Source organism: Physeter macrocephalus, chromosome 14 (genome assembly GCF_002837175.3).
Source record: "Physeter macrocephalus isolate SW-GA chromosome 14, ASM283717v5, whole genome shotgun sequence".
NCBI classification, from domain to species: domain Eukaryota; kingdom Metazoa; phylum Chordata; class Mammalia; order Artiodactyla; family Physeteridae; genus Physeter; species Physeter macrocephalus.
In genome coordinates, this window is record NC_041227.1 from 12,725,869 (window position 1) to 12,742,270 (window position 16,402).

Below are 16,402 nucleotides of genomic sequence, written 5' to 3' on the forward strand. Positions count from 1 at the left end.
CTTAGAAGCTTTTCAAATGGGGGAGGAAGCCTCTTAGTTTTCCTGGACTTGCCCTCTGGGCCCGAGGTTTAGCCTAGGTGAGAGGTCCAGGTGTCTTTACCGATGTTTTAGCCTAAAGGACACAATTCTTCCTGCTACAAAGCTTTCTTTTAAAAAACAATAAACCATGGTCAGGATTTTAGAAATCTCTAGGTTCATATACCTTTTGGCCCTCTCTTCTTATGACTAATTGGTTTAATCGTATTTCTTTACTGGACATCATGATCTGAGATGAGCAGTTTTTATTTTGTGGCCAAGGGACAGGTTTTTGACTTCTCTAAGCCTCAATTTTCTGGTCTTTTCAAGGTTATTGTTAGAAGCAGATGAATAATGTAGACGGATCTATCGCAGGGCCTGCCTCAGATGTGTTGATCAAGAAATTCCTGCCTTCCATCCTTCCTGCCTTCCTTCCATCTCTCCTTCATTCCATCCTTTTTTTCCTTCCCTCTCTCCCTCTTTGCCTTATTATCCTTCTCCTGAATGATAGGGAAACAATTGCTCTTCAAATCTGTCTAGACCTATCCTTTGGTTGGTAAAAGCAAACGGTGTGTGATTCCTCATGTCGCACAGAGGCAGCTGCGATAGGAACTATTTTTACAGGGCAGGCAGAGGGCCAAAGGCTTGTCCGCAACCACAATTCCTGTTCTCTGTCTGGTTTGTTTGATTTTATTTTATTTTCCCCAACTTATTATTCTGAAAGATGTCACAGCTCCAGAAAGGTTTAAAGAGCAGCACAGTAAACACCCACATATCATACCCTCTTTATCTCAGTCACCAGCTGGTAACACTGTGCCATGCTTCCTTCAGTCTCTGTGTGTATTATTTATAATATGTGTCTGGATCTTTTTTCCATTTTTTTTTGCCTAAATCATTTGAGAGTATGGTACAAACAACACGGTATTTCACGCCCAAACACTTTAATGTAGACGTCATTAAAAAAATGATCTCCTGCAAAGTGTCTGATCGTTTTTACCCTCATAATATTTAATGTTGATGCAGAAATATAGTTTAATATACAGTCCAAATTTAGAGTTTTTTCCCTTAATTCTGTAATCCTATAAACAATCGTACCTTGCCTTTGGTAGCCATGACTCATCTCCTAGAACAATGAGCTCTCCTTTCTTGTTTTTCATGATTTTGACATTTTTTAAAGATTTTTTGTCTTATACCAGAAAGCTAGGAAGTACTCAAAGGAAGATGGGGATAAATCAAGGAAACAGAAGCTGAAATACAGGGGCTCCTGAAACAGCGCATAAAACATGGACCAGCTTAAACTGGTTTTGCCTCCTTAAGTAGGTTGATTGAGTAACGAACCTTGAGTTAATTTACAGAGACAGCACTGCGCATGTGCAAGATAGGAACCCATGTCTCCAGGGTGACCTCAGGACCAAGAACCTTCAGTCTACAGAACTCAAAGACTAGAAATGTTGCCACCTGAGCCATTTGCAAAGTAAGAAGTCCTTCAATAAGGAAAATCTGGCTTCCGGCAGCATGAGTAGCTTATACAGATTGATTCAAGACTAGCGAATCAGCTTCCAAGTTTGAAATTCCCCTAAACCTTTAAATTTTCCCCTGAACCCAGGATCACAGAGATACTTGAGAGCCTTGTGTTCCGTTTCCTTGCCAGTCAATCTCATTAAAAAAAAACTTTATTTTCCCAAGAGCTGGTGCCATAGTATTGGCTTCTATGTGTGTCGGGCAGCAAGCCGTCGCTCGGTAACAATTTTGGCAACAATTTTGGCAGGTCTTGTGACTACCTGCCCAAGGCACTATAGCCCCCAGCGGAGCGTGCACCCTCATCACCAACCCTGAGTGGTCAATCAGACTGAATTTGTCTAGAGGGTTGGCTCTTGGGTTCCTGCTTCCCCCGCCTCCACGGTACTCCAGGCTCCTCGGTGCTGCTTTCAATTTTGAGAGAAGAAACAGCTCCTGCATCAAAGGTCTTTTGGGTGAGTAATCTCATTAAAATGTGCCTGTGCCTAAGTTATTTAATAACCTCATCTGGATTGTGGGTTAGAGGCCCACCTTGGGGAGATTTTGTTCAAGTTAGAGGTCAAAACTTTGGGTTGGATTCCCAAGGCTAGGACCGTGGGTCAGTAGGCCCACCCCAAAGAGAGTATATGAAGGGTTTAGCTGCCGAGATAGTCAAACCCTGGGTTAGAGTCCCAGGCCTTTGTGGGCTTGGTCTAGGTTATCTATGTCTGATTGTTTTATTTGGTAGGAATTGGCTAATTGTGGTTAACTGTTGGATGACGGCAGCAAAACCTTATTGAATCTGCTTTGTGTTATTTTGCTCTGGTCATCCTGAGAGAAAAACTTTCCAAAATGGGGAATGTCAACGGTACACCTGCTACTTTAACAGGAAGAGGAAGAAAAATGTGATTGTATCAGTCAGTCTAAGGAATAGAGTAGGCACATTAAAAATAAATAGGAAGAAAAAAAAAAAGAAGGTACAATCTGTTTGCAGGATATATATTAAGTTAACCTTAAAAATGTATTACAATATACATTAGGTGCAGACAAATACTGTTTGATTCCACTTATACCAGGTACCGAGAATAGTCAAACTTATAGAGTCAGAAAGTACATTGGTAGATGCCAGGTACCTGGGGTGGGGAGGGGGAATGGGGAGCCAGTGTTTAATGGGGACAGAGTTTCAGTTCAGGAAGGTGAAAAATTCGGGAGGTGGATGATGGTGAGAGTGGCACAACGATGTGAAATGTACTTAGTGTCACTGAACTGTACAGTTAAATATGGTTAAAATAGTATGTTTTATATTATGTGACTTTTACCACAATAAAAAAACATTTTAAAAAATAAATAAATGGGAAATAAAAGGAGTAGAATCAGTGAAATGGGAGCTAGGAGAAATCCTCTATTTCCAAATGGGTGGTCAGCACGGATTAAAAAGCACAGCTGTGCGTCTTTAGAGAGATTTAACGAAAGGCAGAGATGAGAGAGAAACAAGACAGGTGGGGCAATGTTATTAGATGAACAGGTATCTAAGAAGATTGTAATTAAGGCAGTAACAGGACAGATTTTATGTAATTATTTGCAGTTTAAATAAGAAATACGGTAGTCAAACTTGGCCTACATTTAGGCAACTGTAAAGCAAAGCAAAAGTCTTCCAAAATGCAAAGAAAACTTGGTAAGAATTTTAGTGGACTTGCTGAAAATAGCCCTTAATTGTTATACATCTAGAAACTGGCCTGAGAAGGTCAAAGTATTTTGAAGATGGAGATTATGTTTCTAATGCGGATAGTATCTAACAATCATTTGGATTTGGGACTCTATCAGCAAACTTGTGCTTTGTTCTGTTTGTACCTGTCCTTGCCGATAACAATATAGTGGTTCTAGCTGCGTGCTTTTATTCTGTAAATCTTAACATTTTAAGTTCTTGGTGTTTCATGTGACTTCCTACTCTATATGGTATACTGGAGTTATGAAAAAGAAAATGGTTCTTTTGTAACACTGCCTAGTCCCAATGTCAGCTGGAGTTTGGGGGAAAATGGCCTGAAAATGGGTCTTGGAGTTATAATACTATTTTCCAATTAAATTTCTTTTGCAAAAGAGGAGAAAGGGGACGGAATTGATTTTTATCCCCATTTCTTGCAAGGGAAGATCCTTTATACAATTGGACACGTTTTGGTTTTTCCTCACTGAGAATTTTAACCCTCTTTTATATGAGCCAAACTGGCAGGGAGTTAGCATTGAACTGCTTTTAGGTGTGTGTGGTGTGTGTATATATATTAAAGAGGAAATTTTGCCAAGAGGGACACACAGGTCGGTGATGTTAAAGGCCATGGGCTCTATGGAGGCCTTGGGCTGAGTATATTCTACCTGGAAATTGCCCAGACATCTAGCCTGTGTTCCTATCCTTTGCCTCAGGAGCAGTCAGACGCTGGGTGGTTCTAAGGTCTCAGACCTATGACTAGACCTCAGACATCTAGATTAGATTGTCTGTGATCTCTGCTGGGGAGGCAAATATTTTGGTCCTCTACCAGGAGGACCAAACTGATTAAAGAAGATCAACTTGCTCAGAAAGGAAGTGAAGGTTTGGGTATTTCAACCTCTATACTCTTGAATTCCTCTCTCAAGCTCAGCTGAGTCTAAGGCTCCCCACTTTATTTTTCAAGGTGATGCAGTCACCTCTTCTACCCTCCTCCTCTTGGGGTAAGTTTTTCCAGGTGGCGAGGGAGACAGTCTGGACTCTCATAGGCCCCTCTGCAGTAATCAAGCCTGCCTTAAGTACATGGCGGAAACTATTAGGAACTTCTGACCACACTGGCTACAGTCTTGCAACTGCTGGGATAGATTCCTTGGCAGTTGGGTAACATGTGTGACTTTCAGGCCATGGTTCTAGACAACCATCTCTAATGAAAAGCTTCTCAGTGTTCCCTAAGTGAATCCTCAGACCCAAGCTGGTCTTCTTGGAGACTGTCCATTCTCCTTGGGGCTCCTCCAGGGAATTCTTACGGCCAAGTTATGAATAGTCGCTACTACATTTGCTTGCTTCTTTCCAGAAACCTAACTAGGAGACGGAATTGGTTCCAAAATCCTAAGGTTCTTGCTCTCACACCTCTTGAGGCTGTTTGATTTCCCCCTGCATTTGGGGGGAGTGAGGGAAGGCCATTTTCTAGAGACTTGCAATCCATAGACTGTTCTCTTGGGTTTGAAACCTAGGATCCTGACTAAGCCTTTGACCTAGGGGTTGCTAGCTCATGCTTTCTCCAAACCTCCATTCTCAGAGTGGCCAGCTAACCCCTCAGAACCAGCGCCAAGGTGGAAGGCACTTGAGGCGGAAGCCCGGGTGCTTCCTATACGGGAATAAAGTGTGCCCTGAGACATAGATTGGCAAACCTTGGTGCTTTCCTTCAGCTCCCATGAATTCAAGGGTTTTCCAGGTGACACCAACTTTACTGCATCCCATGGACAGTGAATTTCTGGTAAGACTGCTGGTTGACATTGGGCCCAATTCATGAAGGCGAGGAAGAGGCCCTCGCTAAAGGCGGCTGTTCAGGCTCTTCCGTGGTTTTGCTGGCCAAGAAGTAAATTCTCTTGAGCGCTGCAATGCAGGAAACCCACTCATCCAACTGCAAAGCTCAGACTCCACTAAGGGCGTGTTTTTCTTCAGAGGATGGACTCCCACAGAGAGAACTCCTGGCTGTCCTACCTCCAGCTCTGCCTTGCACTGTGGTTACCCCTTTTCTAAGATCAAGAGAAGGCAGGTACAGGTAGTGGGCTTATAATGTTCGACCTCAACTTGTGTAAATTATTATATGTTTTTCAGCAGCAAAATGAAACTGGCTCTTCATCAGAATAAGAATTTGCAGAAGGCATGTAGATCTGTGGTTCAGGGAGAAGACCCTCAGAAAGAGCCTGTCTCGCCTGAGTCGGGGCCTAATGATCTCAACTTATCACGTCTGGCTCCTCCTTGGGTGCCTCCTGCGGTTCCCTTACCGCAGGAAGGGGGAATCCCTGCAAGTAGCTGAGGCTTCCAACAGCCCTCCTCAGGCCACAGGTCCAGCCCGAGCCCTGAGCCCTTCCTTACCAGAGAGTCAAAAGGGACCTGTCTCCCCTCCAGGTACTGGCTGGGGTACTCAATTTAACCCAGGGAGCCCTCTGCCTCAAGCAGGGCAATATCTTTTGAGACCAATGCCTGCAGGTCTAGATGGTCAAGGTCAACCCAGGGGGTTTGTATGTGTGCACTCCCGCTTTTCTACCTCTGAATCCATATAACTGAAAAAAAAAAAAAAACAACCATATTTAAAGCACAGCTTTCTATATGTGCCGGAATGCCTTATTTCTTTGTTGGGGTACTATCTAACAAAATTAAATGACTTTCTCACCAGGGAAAAGTAGGCATTAAAGTACTCCCAGATCAAGCCTATGCTCTCTAAGCTGCGCTCTTACAGTTGGGAGATGAGCCTCAACCACAAGTCCCTAAAATTCTAGAAAAGGTAAGCACAGAGGCCAGGAAGAACCAAGATGGCTGACTGACCCAACAGTGGTAAAACTCCATCCAGGCACCAAAGCTCCAAATTTAAAGCAATAGCCTTTAAAGAGGCATGTAAAGAAAGGTATAAAGCCTCTGATAACCACATTTCTTAAATGCCAGTTAATCCAATCTTGTCAATCCCCGTGTAATATTCCAATCCTGCCCGTACAAAATCCCGAACTGGAGATAATCGTTGTACACAGGATTTGAGAGCCATTAGCCAAATTGTAGAAGATATACATCCAGGGGTACCAAATCCTTACTCTTCACTTACAGCTTTATCTGGAAACTTTTGCTGATTTATAGTTCTGGACTTAAAATATACCTTTTACTGTAAACCCTCAAGGCCTGAGTCTCAGGAACTATTTGCCTTTGAATGGAATGATCCAGAGACTAATATAAAACAATCTTTTTGGATGGGACTCCCACAGGGATTGAAGAATGCCCCCATCATCTTCAGGGGAAGCATTAGCCAAGGACTAAAGTGATCTCCAGTTAAATTAGAGAGTCTTACTCTGATAAATTAATTGCTAGTAAAACTAAGGAAGCTTCAGACAAAAATATAATCCTCACTTTAAAGTTTCTGGCAGACCAGGGGTATAAAGCCTCCAAGGGAAAAAGCACAAATTTCTCAACCAAATGTAAAATATCCAGGATTTGGGTTATCAAAAGGACAAACTTATTGGTGGATCAAAAGGAAGCATTAGCTAGGGTGACTGTACCCACCACCAGGAGGCAATTGCAAGGATTCACAGGAATGGCTGGGTCTTGTATTTAGATTCCTAAGTTTGGACTCGTGGCTAAACCACTATGTGAGGCCCTTAAAGGAAATGACAATGAGCCATCAAGCTGGATGGCAACATGCCATAAGGTGTTCAATATAATCAAAAGGGCAAATAATTGGAGTCTAGTCTAACAGACCTGACCTGACTGATCAACCTTTAGAAAATCTAGATATGGAAATATTTATGAAAGGGGGCAGTTTCATGGATTGAGGACTCTAAGGCCAGGGATGCAATAGTAACTCATCAGGATGTTCTAGAAGCAGAAGCCCTCCCTCCAGTTATGTTTGCCCACAAGGCAGAGCACAGAGCCCTCACAAGAGCCCTGCACCTTGGAGCTGAGGAAAAGGTTATCATTTATACTGCTGCTAAGTATGCCTTCTCTGCCATGTATGCTCATGGGGCCGTATGGAAAGAGAGATCTGATATCAGATCTGAAAAACACGCAGAGGAGGTAACTAACCTTATTAGACTGCTATAATGCCAGAGGAAGTAGCTGTAGTACGTTGCCCAAGCCACCTAAAGACTGATAGTTATATAGCTAAAGGAAATTGGCTGATCAGACTGCAAAACAGGTGGCCAGAACCAAAACCCAGATCCTAAGGCCCCAGCTTTCATCCCAAGTGTGGATCTATCCCTGTTTAAGCCTCAGTATTCAGAAGTGTACTCTACAGACAGCAGACGGACGGGGGGTTTCATGCTGACTGTCCACTTCAATGGTGATCAGTACCAAACAACCAAAGAAGACTGGATTTATAAGACGTATAATAAACCAGGACTAGTGCTTATGCTCAAGCATTTAGTGGGAAGAATTACTACTCACCTGTATCAAGGAACCGTTTTGGGGAGGGCTGCAACCTTACACTGGCTACAAAAGTTTATTGCTGGCCCACAAATGCAAAGGACCATACAAAAGGTAGTACAAAATAGAGACAGTCCTAAAACTGGGCCACCCCCAATAATCAAAGCGGTGTAAACCCAAGGGAAAAAAACAGGAGATTGGTAAATAGACTTTACTGTTACACCTAGAGCCACAGGAAGTTTGATATCTGCTTGTATGTGTGGCCGTCTTTGCAGGATGAGTCAAAGCTTTTCCATGCTGGACGGAGAAGGCTTCCAAGGGAACAGAGGCCTTACTAAGAGAAATCATACCTTGTTTGGGGTTGTCTCCTTCAATTCAAAGTGACAGAGGAGCTTTTGTTGGCAAGGTACTCAAGGGGTGTCTGGGACCCTCAGAATATAATGGAAGTGACATGCGTCATGGAGACCTCAGTCTACGGGAAAGACTGAAAAGATGGATCATATATTAAAGACAGTTGCCTAAATGTCAAGAAACCAGCTTAACTTGGGATAAGGTCTTACCAGTTGCCCTGCTTAGAGTAAGAGCAACCCCTAGAAACAAACTCTAATTGAGGCCTTATGAAATGTTATATAGGAGACCCTACCTGAAGAGTAAGTAGCATTGCAGTCTCGAATGATCATATTCTAAAAGAATTATTGTGACGTGTTTGCATGGATTCCCAAAGGAATAAGGTCTGTTTTAGGCATCATAGTTCTGTGTGTCTTAGTGTTAATCCTCTACTCATCAAATCTTGTACTTGGCTGTCTCCTAGATTTAAAAAGCGTTCCCCCACTTGCATGATGATTGCCAAAGACTTAAGAGTTCAGGGTGGGACTCACAAATATTTACAATTAAGTGCAAAACAACTTCATTTCTCTTATAAAAAGCCACACCTCCGGGACTTCCCTGGTGGCACAGTGGTTAAGAATCCGCCTGCCAATGCAGGGGACACGGGTTCAAGCCCTGGTCCGGGAAGATCCCACATGCCATGGAGCAACTAAGCCCATGCACCACAACTACTGAGACTGCGCCCTAGAGCCCGCGAGCCACAACTACTGAAGCCTGCGTGCCACAACTACTAAAGCCCAAGTGCCTAGAGCCTAAGCCACCACAATGAGAAGCCGACGCACCACAACAAAGAGTATGCCTGCTCTCCACAACTAGAGAAAGCCTGTGCACAGCAATGAAGACCCAATGCAGCCAAAAATAAATAAATAAAATAAATTTTTAAAAATCCATGCCTCTAATTAGCAGGAAGCAGCTAGAGAAGTCATAGCCCTTTTTTCCCTCAAGATTGAGGAATATACAAAGAAAAAGGATGGAAACGGCCCATAAAACATTGACCAGCTTAAACTGGTTTTGCCTCCTTAAATAGGTTAATTAATCAAACTTTGAGTTATTTTACAGAGACAGCGCTGTGCACATATAACACAGGAATCCATGTCTCCAGGATGACCCCAAACCAAGAATCTTCAGTCTGCAAAACTCAATAGAAATGTTGCCACCAGAGCCCTTTAGGAAGCAAGAAATCCCTCAATGAGGAAAATCTAGCTTCCAGCAGCACGAGTAATTTATATGGACTGATTTAAGACCAGCCAATCACCTTCCAAGTTTGAAATTCCCCTAACCCCTTACATTTCACCCTGAGTCAGAGAGACAGAATTGAACCTTGCCTCCTGTCTCCTTGCCGGTTGAACAAGCAGTAAAGCTCTTTCCTTTCTCAAAAGCCAGTGCCATAGTACTGGCTTCCATGTGTGTCTGGCAGTGAGCCCTTGCTGGCTAACACTTCCACTGGTGGCCAAATTTAGGAATATTTGCACATAAAACAATTATAGTAATGGATGTGAATACATGGAGTAAAAAAATATCCTAGTCCATAGTGATCTGAAAATAGTGATTAGGAGAAGAGACCCTTCTCCTTCACGGAGGAAGGCCAGCTAATAAATGTACAAGGGTTGAAAGAGGTAGAAAATCATTATTTGCAACTATCAGTGTAATCAACCTTAGTGCAGACCATCAGTAAACCCCAAAACCATTGGAAAGATTTGGGGAAATCCTTGGATAGCCACAGGATCCCAAGGTATCATGTTACTTAAAAATTACAAAGGGGGCGTCCCTGGTGGCGCAATGGTTGAGAGTCCACCTGCCGATGCAGGGGACGCGGGTTCGTGCCCCGGTCCAGGAGGATCCCACATGCCGCGGAGCGGCTGGGCCCGTGAGCCATGGCCGCTGAGCCTGCACGTCCAGAGCCTGGGCTCCGCAACGGGAGAGGCCACAACAGTGAGAGGCCCATGTACTGCAAAAAAAAAAAACGAAAACAAAAGAGAAATTAAGAAAATCCCATTTATGAATTGCATCAAAAAAAATTCTACACCTAGTAATAAAAAAAAAAAAAATTACAAAGGGAAAAGGATCACCTAAAATAAATCTGGCAAATACCACCTTTACCAAGGACTCAAACCTGACGTCCCAATGACAGATGAACGGACATTATGAGCCTCCCTCCCTGAGACGGGCTCGGCAGAGCCTCCCTCTGCAGAAATCCCGGCCTTAATCTATCGGGAAACAGTCACCCTCACCCATTCTGTGGGCCGTCCTACAGGCCAGTGGGCCGGCTCCTGTCTGACCTCCCCTGGGCAGTCAACAGACACTCCCTGCTCTGAGCTCTGCCTCGTGCCAGGCCCTGTGCTGGTGCCGGAGATGCAGAGATGCAACCTTGTCCTTCAAGGATGGAGACGATGCTCAGGAGTCTGTGTCCTCGGCGTCTCAGGCATTTGGATGACCTTGAAATGATTTCTAGATGACTGCAACTTCTCCACCAAAAGGAAAAAAGAAAAATACATATATTTGTTGTTTTCTTCTCCGGATCAAACCAGATGGGCTGGTTTCAGAATAATCTGTCACTAGAGAGGCGCACCCAGGAGCAATCTGTGGGCTCCTGGTCACCCCATCAGGCGAGATGGCTGGGGTAATTGGGGCTGTTCCCATCACGGCTGCCATCAGGATCTGTGGCCGTGACATCATCAAAGGGCATCAGCCAAGCACCCGCTGGAACAGGAGCTTTTGTCAGTGGGTCCGAGCCCCTCTGCAACGCCGCTGCTGTCGAGAAGGCAGACTTGGCCACAAATGGCAGCAGCCTCAGAACCAGCCAAGAAAGCAACGGGAGTAAGGTCTGCAAAATGACAGAGTCAGATCATTCGGTCTAGAATTGGGGATTTTTAAAGGTTCTCAATCTCCTGCTCTACAGCCTAAGAGGCAGATCTCTGAGCCTTCACTCATTCCTTCTGCACATATGTCAGGAGGACCAACTATGTGCCAGGCACAGCTGAGGTCCCTGGAGATGCAGCAGAGAACAGAACAGATAAAGACCCAGCTTCAGGAGCTCATGATCTACAGAGGGAGACAGTCCACAACGAGTGACAGCCCAGGTCAGTGAGTGTAGCACACGGTGGTGCTGCATATCCCGTCGTTCCTCACCATCTGCGTATACTGTTTCCTTTAGCTAGGATGCCCTTCCAGCATCTCTGCATGTCCAAATCCAACTCATCCTTCAAGGACAGTTTAGCCTGCTCTTCCCACCCCTAGGATCCCCCATCACCACTTCCCAATGAGCTTCCCAGCTGAATATAAAATCTTTTCTCCGAACAACCAGAGCAGTCCCCTGGTATTTCTCTCCTCTCTTGTAGATTATAGTTGTTTTGTGTAAAAGAGTCCTCGTCATCCAAATCCTTATCAACTGAGTCCCCAGAGTTATTACAAAGTTGTATAGAGCAACGAAGCCATCACGGTCCCAAAGTGCCCACTAATGAGCTGACCACTTATAAAATCTCAAGTCCACCCCAGCCAATTCTCACCAGCATGTCTCCCCTGTATCAGCCACAGCCATGTCCTCACAGGCCAGTGTCTCTGAGGATGACACAAAAACATCTGCCTACATAATGTAAGTAAATGAGAACCAATTTCAAAGTGCAAAAGCAAATTTGCAAAGGCTACAGCCTTTCATGAATTTCATGAGTGTTGGGTGAGAACAGCTTGTGAAGCCATGGATACATGGCAACAGGGCAGTTAGACCAGTTAACAATGCACCAGCTGATGAGTGCTTTCAAGGAGAGTTATTTGTGCTATGAAAGAATTAAGAGTCCTCTGGGGAAATCAATCAGCCCTGAAATATTTTGCAAAACTAAACTTCCTTTGTTCAAACTGACCATGAGATGTGAGGTGCAGGAAGGTTACAGGAAAATGGCACCTCTCAAATCAGTACTTCATTCTCTGTTTTAAGTATCAGTGGATGGTTGCAATTAAAGCATCAGTTTTGTTAAGTGTAAGAAAATATACTTCCTTTAAAACTTTCCATTTGACTTTTGAAGTTAAAGTCTCAATCACACACTCCTTCCCCTTATTTATTTTGAATTTTGGAGTCCCTGTCTTCAGTAAATTCACTTGAAGGGAATATTTTCCTGGCTGACAAGGACCTCCCATGCTTATCCCCTATTCCACCAAAAAATATTGAACATAGAATGGACATTGTTCTTCAACCTAGAACATGGTGGATGGCAACTAATATGAAATGGACAAAAAACCAACCTGAAGCATTCCAGTTCGCTCTGCTTACTCAAGCTGGTTAAAGAGAAAAAAGTTCATACCCAAGATTTACCATCCTGTGGAGAAAACAGAATTCAGGGCTCTTGCAGGGCTGCTTCTCTGGCTGAGCCCCCAAAAACTACCAGGAAATATAAGAGGACAGTTTGAATCCCCCTTGGAGGCTGAGCTGTTTAATAAACGATGCCAGCAAAACAGGTTTCCCCCATGCAAGAGAATTAAAGTTAAATGGATCCCATCTCATGCCTCACATAAAGTTAAATTCTAATGAGTTAAAGACTTCATTGTAAAAGCTAAAAAATCTTAAAAGAAAAGCTGGGATAACGCAAGTTACAATATAGAATCTGTAAAGGAGAACTTACAAATCAAGAATGGGAATCCAGAAGGTAAAAAAGAAAAAGACATATTTGAATAATAAATTTTTGGTTTTTTGTTTGTTCATTTTGTTTTTGTGGCTGCATCGCGCATCTTACAGGATCTTAGTTCCCCGACCATAGATCGAACCCATGCCCCCTGCAGTGGAAACGCAGAGCCCTAACCACTGGACCACCAGAAAATTCCCTTGAATAATAAATTTTGTAGATCATATTATATAAACAGTCTACATATAAACTATACGTCTCAAATTATGTGCGAAGCAAATAATAAAAGATTACTTTCTGTAGTCTACAGAGCACTCTTAAGTTAATCAGAGAAAGGGGCAAAGGTTATAAAGAGACCATTTGCTCTTTCCAGAAGAGCAAATCCCAGTATTAAAAGGAGAGAAGAAAAAAGAAAAACAGTAAAGGAAAGAAAGGAATAAGGAAAAGATGTTTGAATTCACTAGCAGTCAGGACATTTCATATCCAGCTGTGAGTTATGACTGTACTTAGAAGACTAGCAAAAATGTTAAAGGGCTATAAATCTTATTGCTTGCTGGGCTATAGAGGTAGGTGCACTCTCCTATACTCTAGTAGAAATGTGGAATATTAGTCCTTTCTGAAGGTAATCTGGCAACATTTAGTAAATTTTTTTTAAAGTGCAAACACTGTATGTATACACCAAGCTCTTGAGCTACTGGAAATCCATCCTATTTGTACCAATAGGTACAGAAATATTTCCTGTAGCATTATTCAAATGGCACAGAACCAGAAGCAAACAAATTCCCTTTTCTGGAGAAGTAGCTGAGTACTTTGCAAATATATCCATCCTGTGGAATACTGCAGAGCCATGAAAAGAATTAACTTTAATTGGAGCTATAGAGAGGGCTTGAAAGTTTCTGCAAGTTATTGAGTAAGAACGCCAAGATGCAAAAAGCGTGTAACACCATTTATGTAAAACAATGACTCCCCACTCCCCCAAAAATGCCTTTTATCATCTGTGTGTGTGTGGAAGAGACGCACTTTGTAAGATTATGGGATTGTATGAGTGCGAAGAAAAACATGGAAGGATATGTATTTTGTTTTTTAATACAGATTATCTTTGGAGATGGAGATAGCAGAGGTGAGGGGAAGTGGGGAGGAAAGAAAGTGTCCACTGTAGGCAGCGTGCCCTATATGATCCCTTTCGTGTGTAAGTACGTGTCTATACGTAATAATGCTAACAAATAATAAACCATCTGGACTCAAGGTGAGGAAGATGAACCCAAATCTTTATCTGCCTGAGACAATGAGAAAGCCATAAATGACGAGGGAATCTGAGCCAGGTCTCAAAAGATAAATGAGGTTTTGACAAGCAAAGATGGCATCAAGAAAGAAAGAGGGAAAGAGTTCCTGGCAAAGAGTCCTTTTAAACAAAGGATTTGGAGAAGAGAGAGTGTTTTATTCGTTCTACAAAATTTATTGAGAGCCTATGGGGTAGGCACAATTCTAAGATGGCACCCATGATTTCTTCCCTAGTGTGTACACATCTTAGTGTATAACATCCTCCCCTTCAGTGTGGGTGGAACTTATGAATAGATGGGATTTCACTCCCAGGATTATGTTTATATGGCAAAGATGAAGAGATTTTGCAGATGTAATTAAGGTCCCTAATCAGTTGAACCTGAATTACTCAAAAGAGAGATGACCCTAGGTGGGTCTGACCTAATCAGATGAGTCCTTTAAAAGAGAGCCTAGGACTTTCCTAAAGGGAGAGATTTGAAGCCAGAGAGGTGCTCTCCTGCTGGCCTTGAAGAAGCAAGCTGCCATGAGTTCTATAACTACGAGGAAATTCATTCAGCCAACAACCACTTGCACTTAGAAAACCCTGTGCCTCAGATGAGACCCCAGTCCCCTCTAACACTTTGTAGCCTTTGAGACCCTGAGCAGAGGTTTTCAAAATTGAGATGTCTTTCTTTTCATATACTTTCAAAATATCTGTATTTCTTTTTATGGTTGCCTGCTATTTGGTAGGGAGCACTGATTTTCCATTAATGGCAATAACAGAAAGTTGCTTTTAAAAATCAGCTTTTGGGGCTTCCCTGGTGGTGCAGTGGTTGCGCGTCCGCCTGCCGATGCAGGGGAACCGGGTTCGCGCCCCAGTCTGGGAGGATCCCACATGCCGCGAAGCGGCTGGCGCTGAGCCTGCACGTCCGGAGCCTGTGCTCCGCAACGGGAGAGGCCACAACAGTGAGAGGCCTGCATACTGCAAAAAAAAAAAAAAAAAAAAAAATCAGCTCTTTTGCAGTATAATTGCATGCAATAAAAGGCACCAATTTTAAGTGAAAATTTTGAGTTTTGACAGGTGAATGCAGTCATGCAACCACCATGAAAACCGTGATATAGAATATCCCATCACCCCAAAAAAGATCCCCCCTGCCCTTTTACAATCAATCTCTTCCCCCCACTACTAGACCCAGGAAGCCGTTACTCTTTGTCACTTTGATTTTGAGTTTCATAGAAATGCATGTAAATGAAATCATACAGTATATAGTTTTTGTGTCTGGCTTCTTCACTTAGTACCTGTTAATGGGCATTTGTGTGTTTCAATTTGGGATTATTATGACTAAAGCTGCTGTGAACATTTGATGACCAATCGTTATGTGGACCTATATTTTCATTTCTTTTGGATAAATACTGAGGAGTGAGAATTTAAGTCAAACGATAAGTGTGTGTTTAGCTTTATAAGAAACTGAAACTATTTTTACATAGCAACAATACCATTCGAATTACCCCCAGAATTGTAGGAGTGTTCCACATGCTCCAAGTACTTGCCCACGCTTGGTCTTGTCAATCTTTCTCACTTTAGCAATATAATTGGGTGCGTAGTGGAATCATATAGTAATTTTTGCTTTGCATCAACAAAGATGTTAAGCATCTTTTTATGTGCTTAGTCCCATTCATATATCATCTGTGGTGAAATGTCTGTTCAGATCTTTTGCCATTTTATTACCAGGTGGTTTATCATCTCAATATTGAGTTGGGCCCCATGGTTTCCACCATCTAATGTGACTTCTATTATAATGTCACACTGCATGGCAAAAGGGACTTTTATTTTAATTGTATTGGAGTATAGTTGTTACAATGTTGTGTTAGTTTTAGGTGTACAGCAAAGTGATTCAGTTATACATACACATATATTCATTCTTTTTTAGATTCTTTTCTCATACAGGTTATCACAGAATACTGAGTAGAGTTCCCTGTGCTACATAGTAGGTCCTTGTTGGTTATCTATCTTATATATAGTAGTGTGTGTATGTTCATCCCAAGCTCCTGATTTATCCTTCCCCCCAACGTTTCCCCTTTGGTAACGATAAATTTGTTTTCAATATCCGTAAGTCTTTTTCTGTTTCATAAATAAGTTAGTTTATATCATTTTTTAAAATTAGATTCCACATGAGTGATATCATATATTTGTCTTTCTCTGTCTGACTTACTTCAATTAGTATGATAATCTCTAGGTCCAAATTGCTGTAAATGGCATTATTTCATTCTTTTTTTAAATGTCTGAGTAATATTCCATTGTATATATGCACCACGTCTTTTTTATCCATTCCTGTTTTTGTTTGTTTGTTTGTTTGTTTCATTTATTTATTTTTGGCTGTGTTGGGTCTTCGTTTCTGTGCAAGGGCTTTCTCTAGTTGTGGCAAGCGGGGGCCACTCACTATCGCGGCCTCTCTTGTTGCGGAGCACAGGCTCCAGACGCGCAGCCTCAGTAGTTGTGGCTCACGGGCCTAGTTGCTCC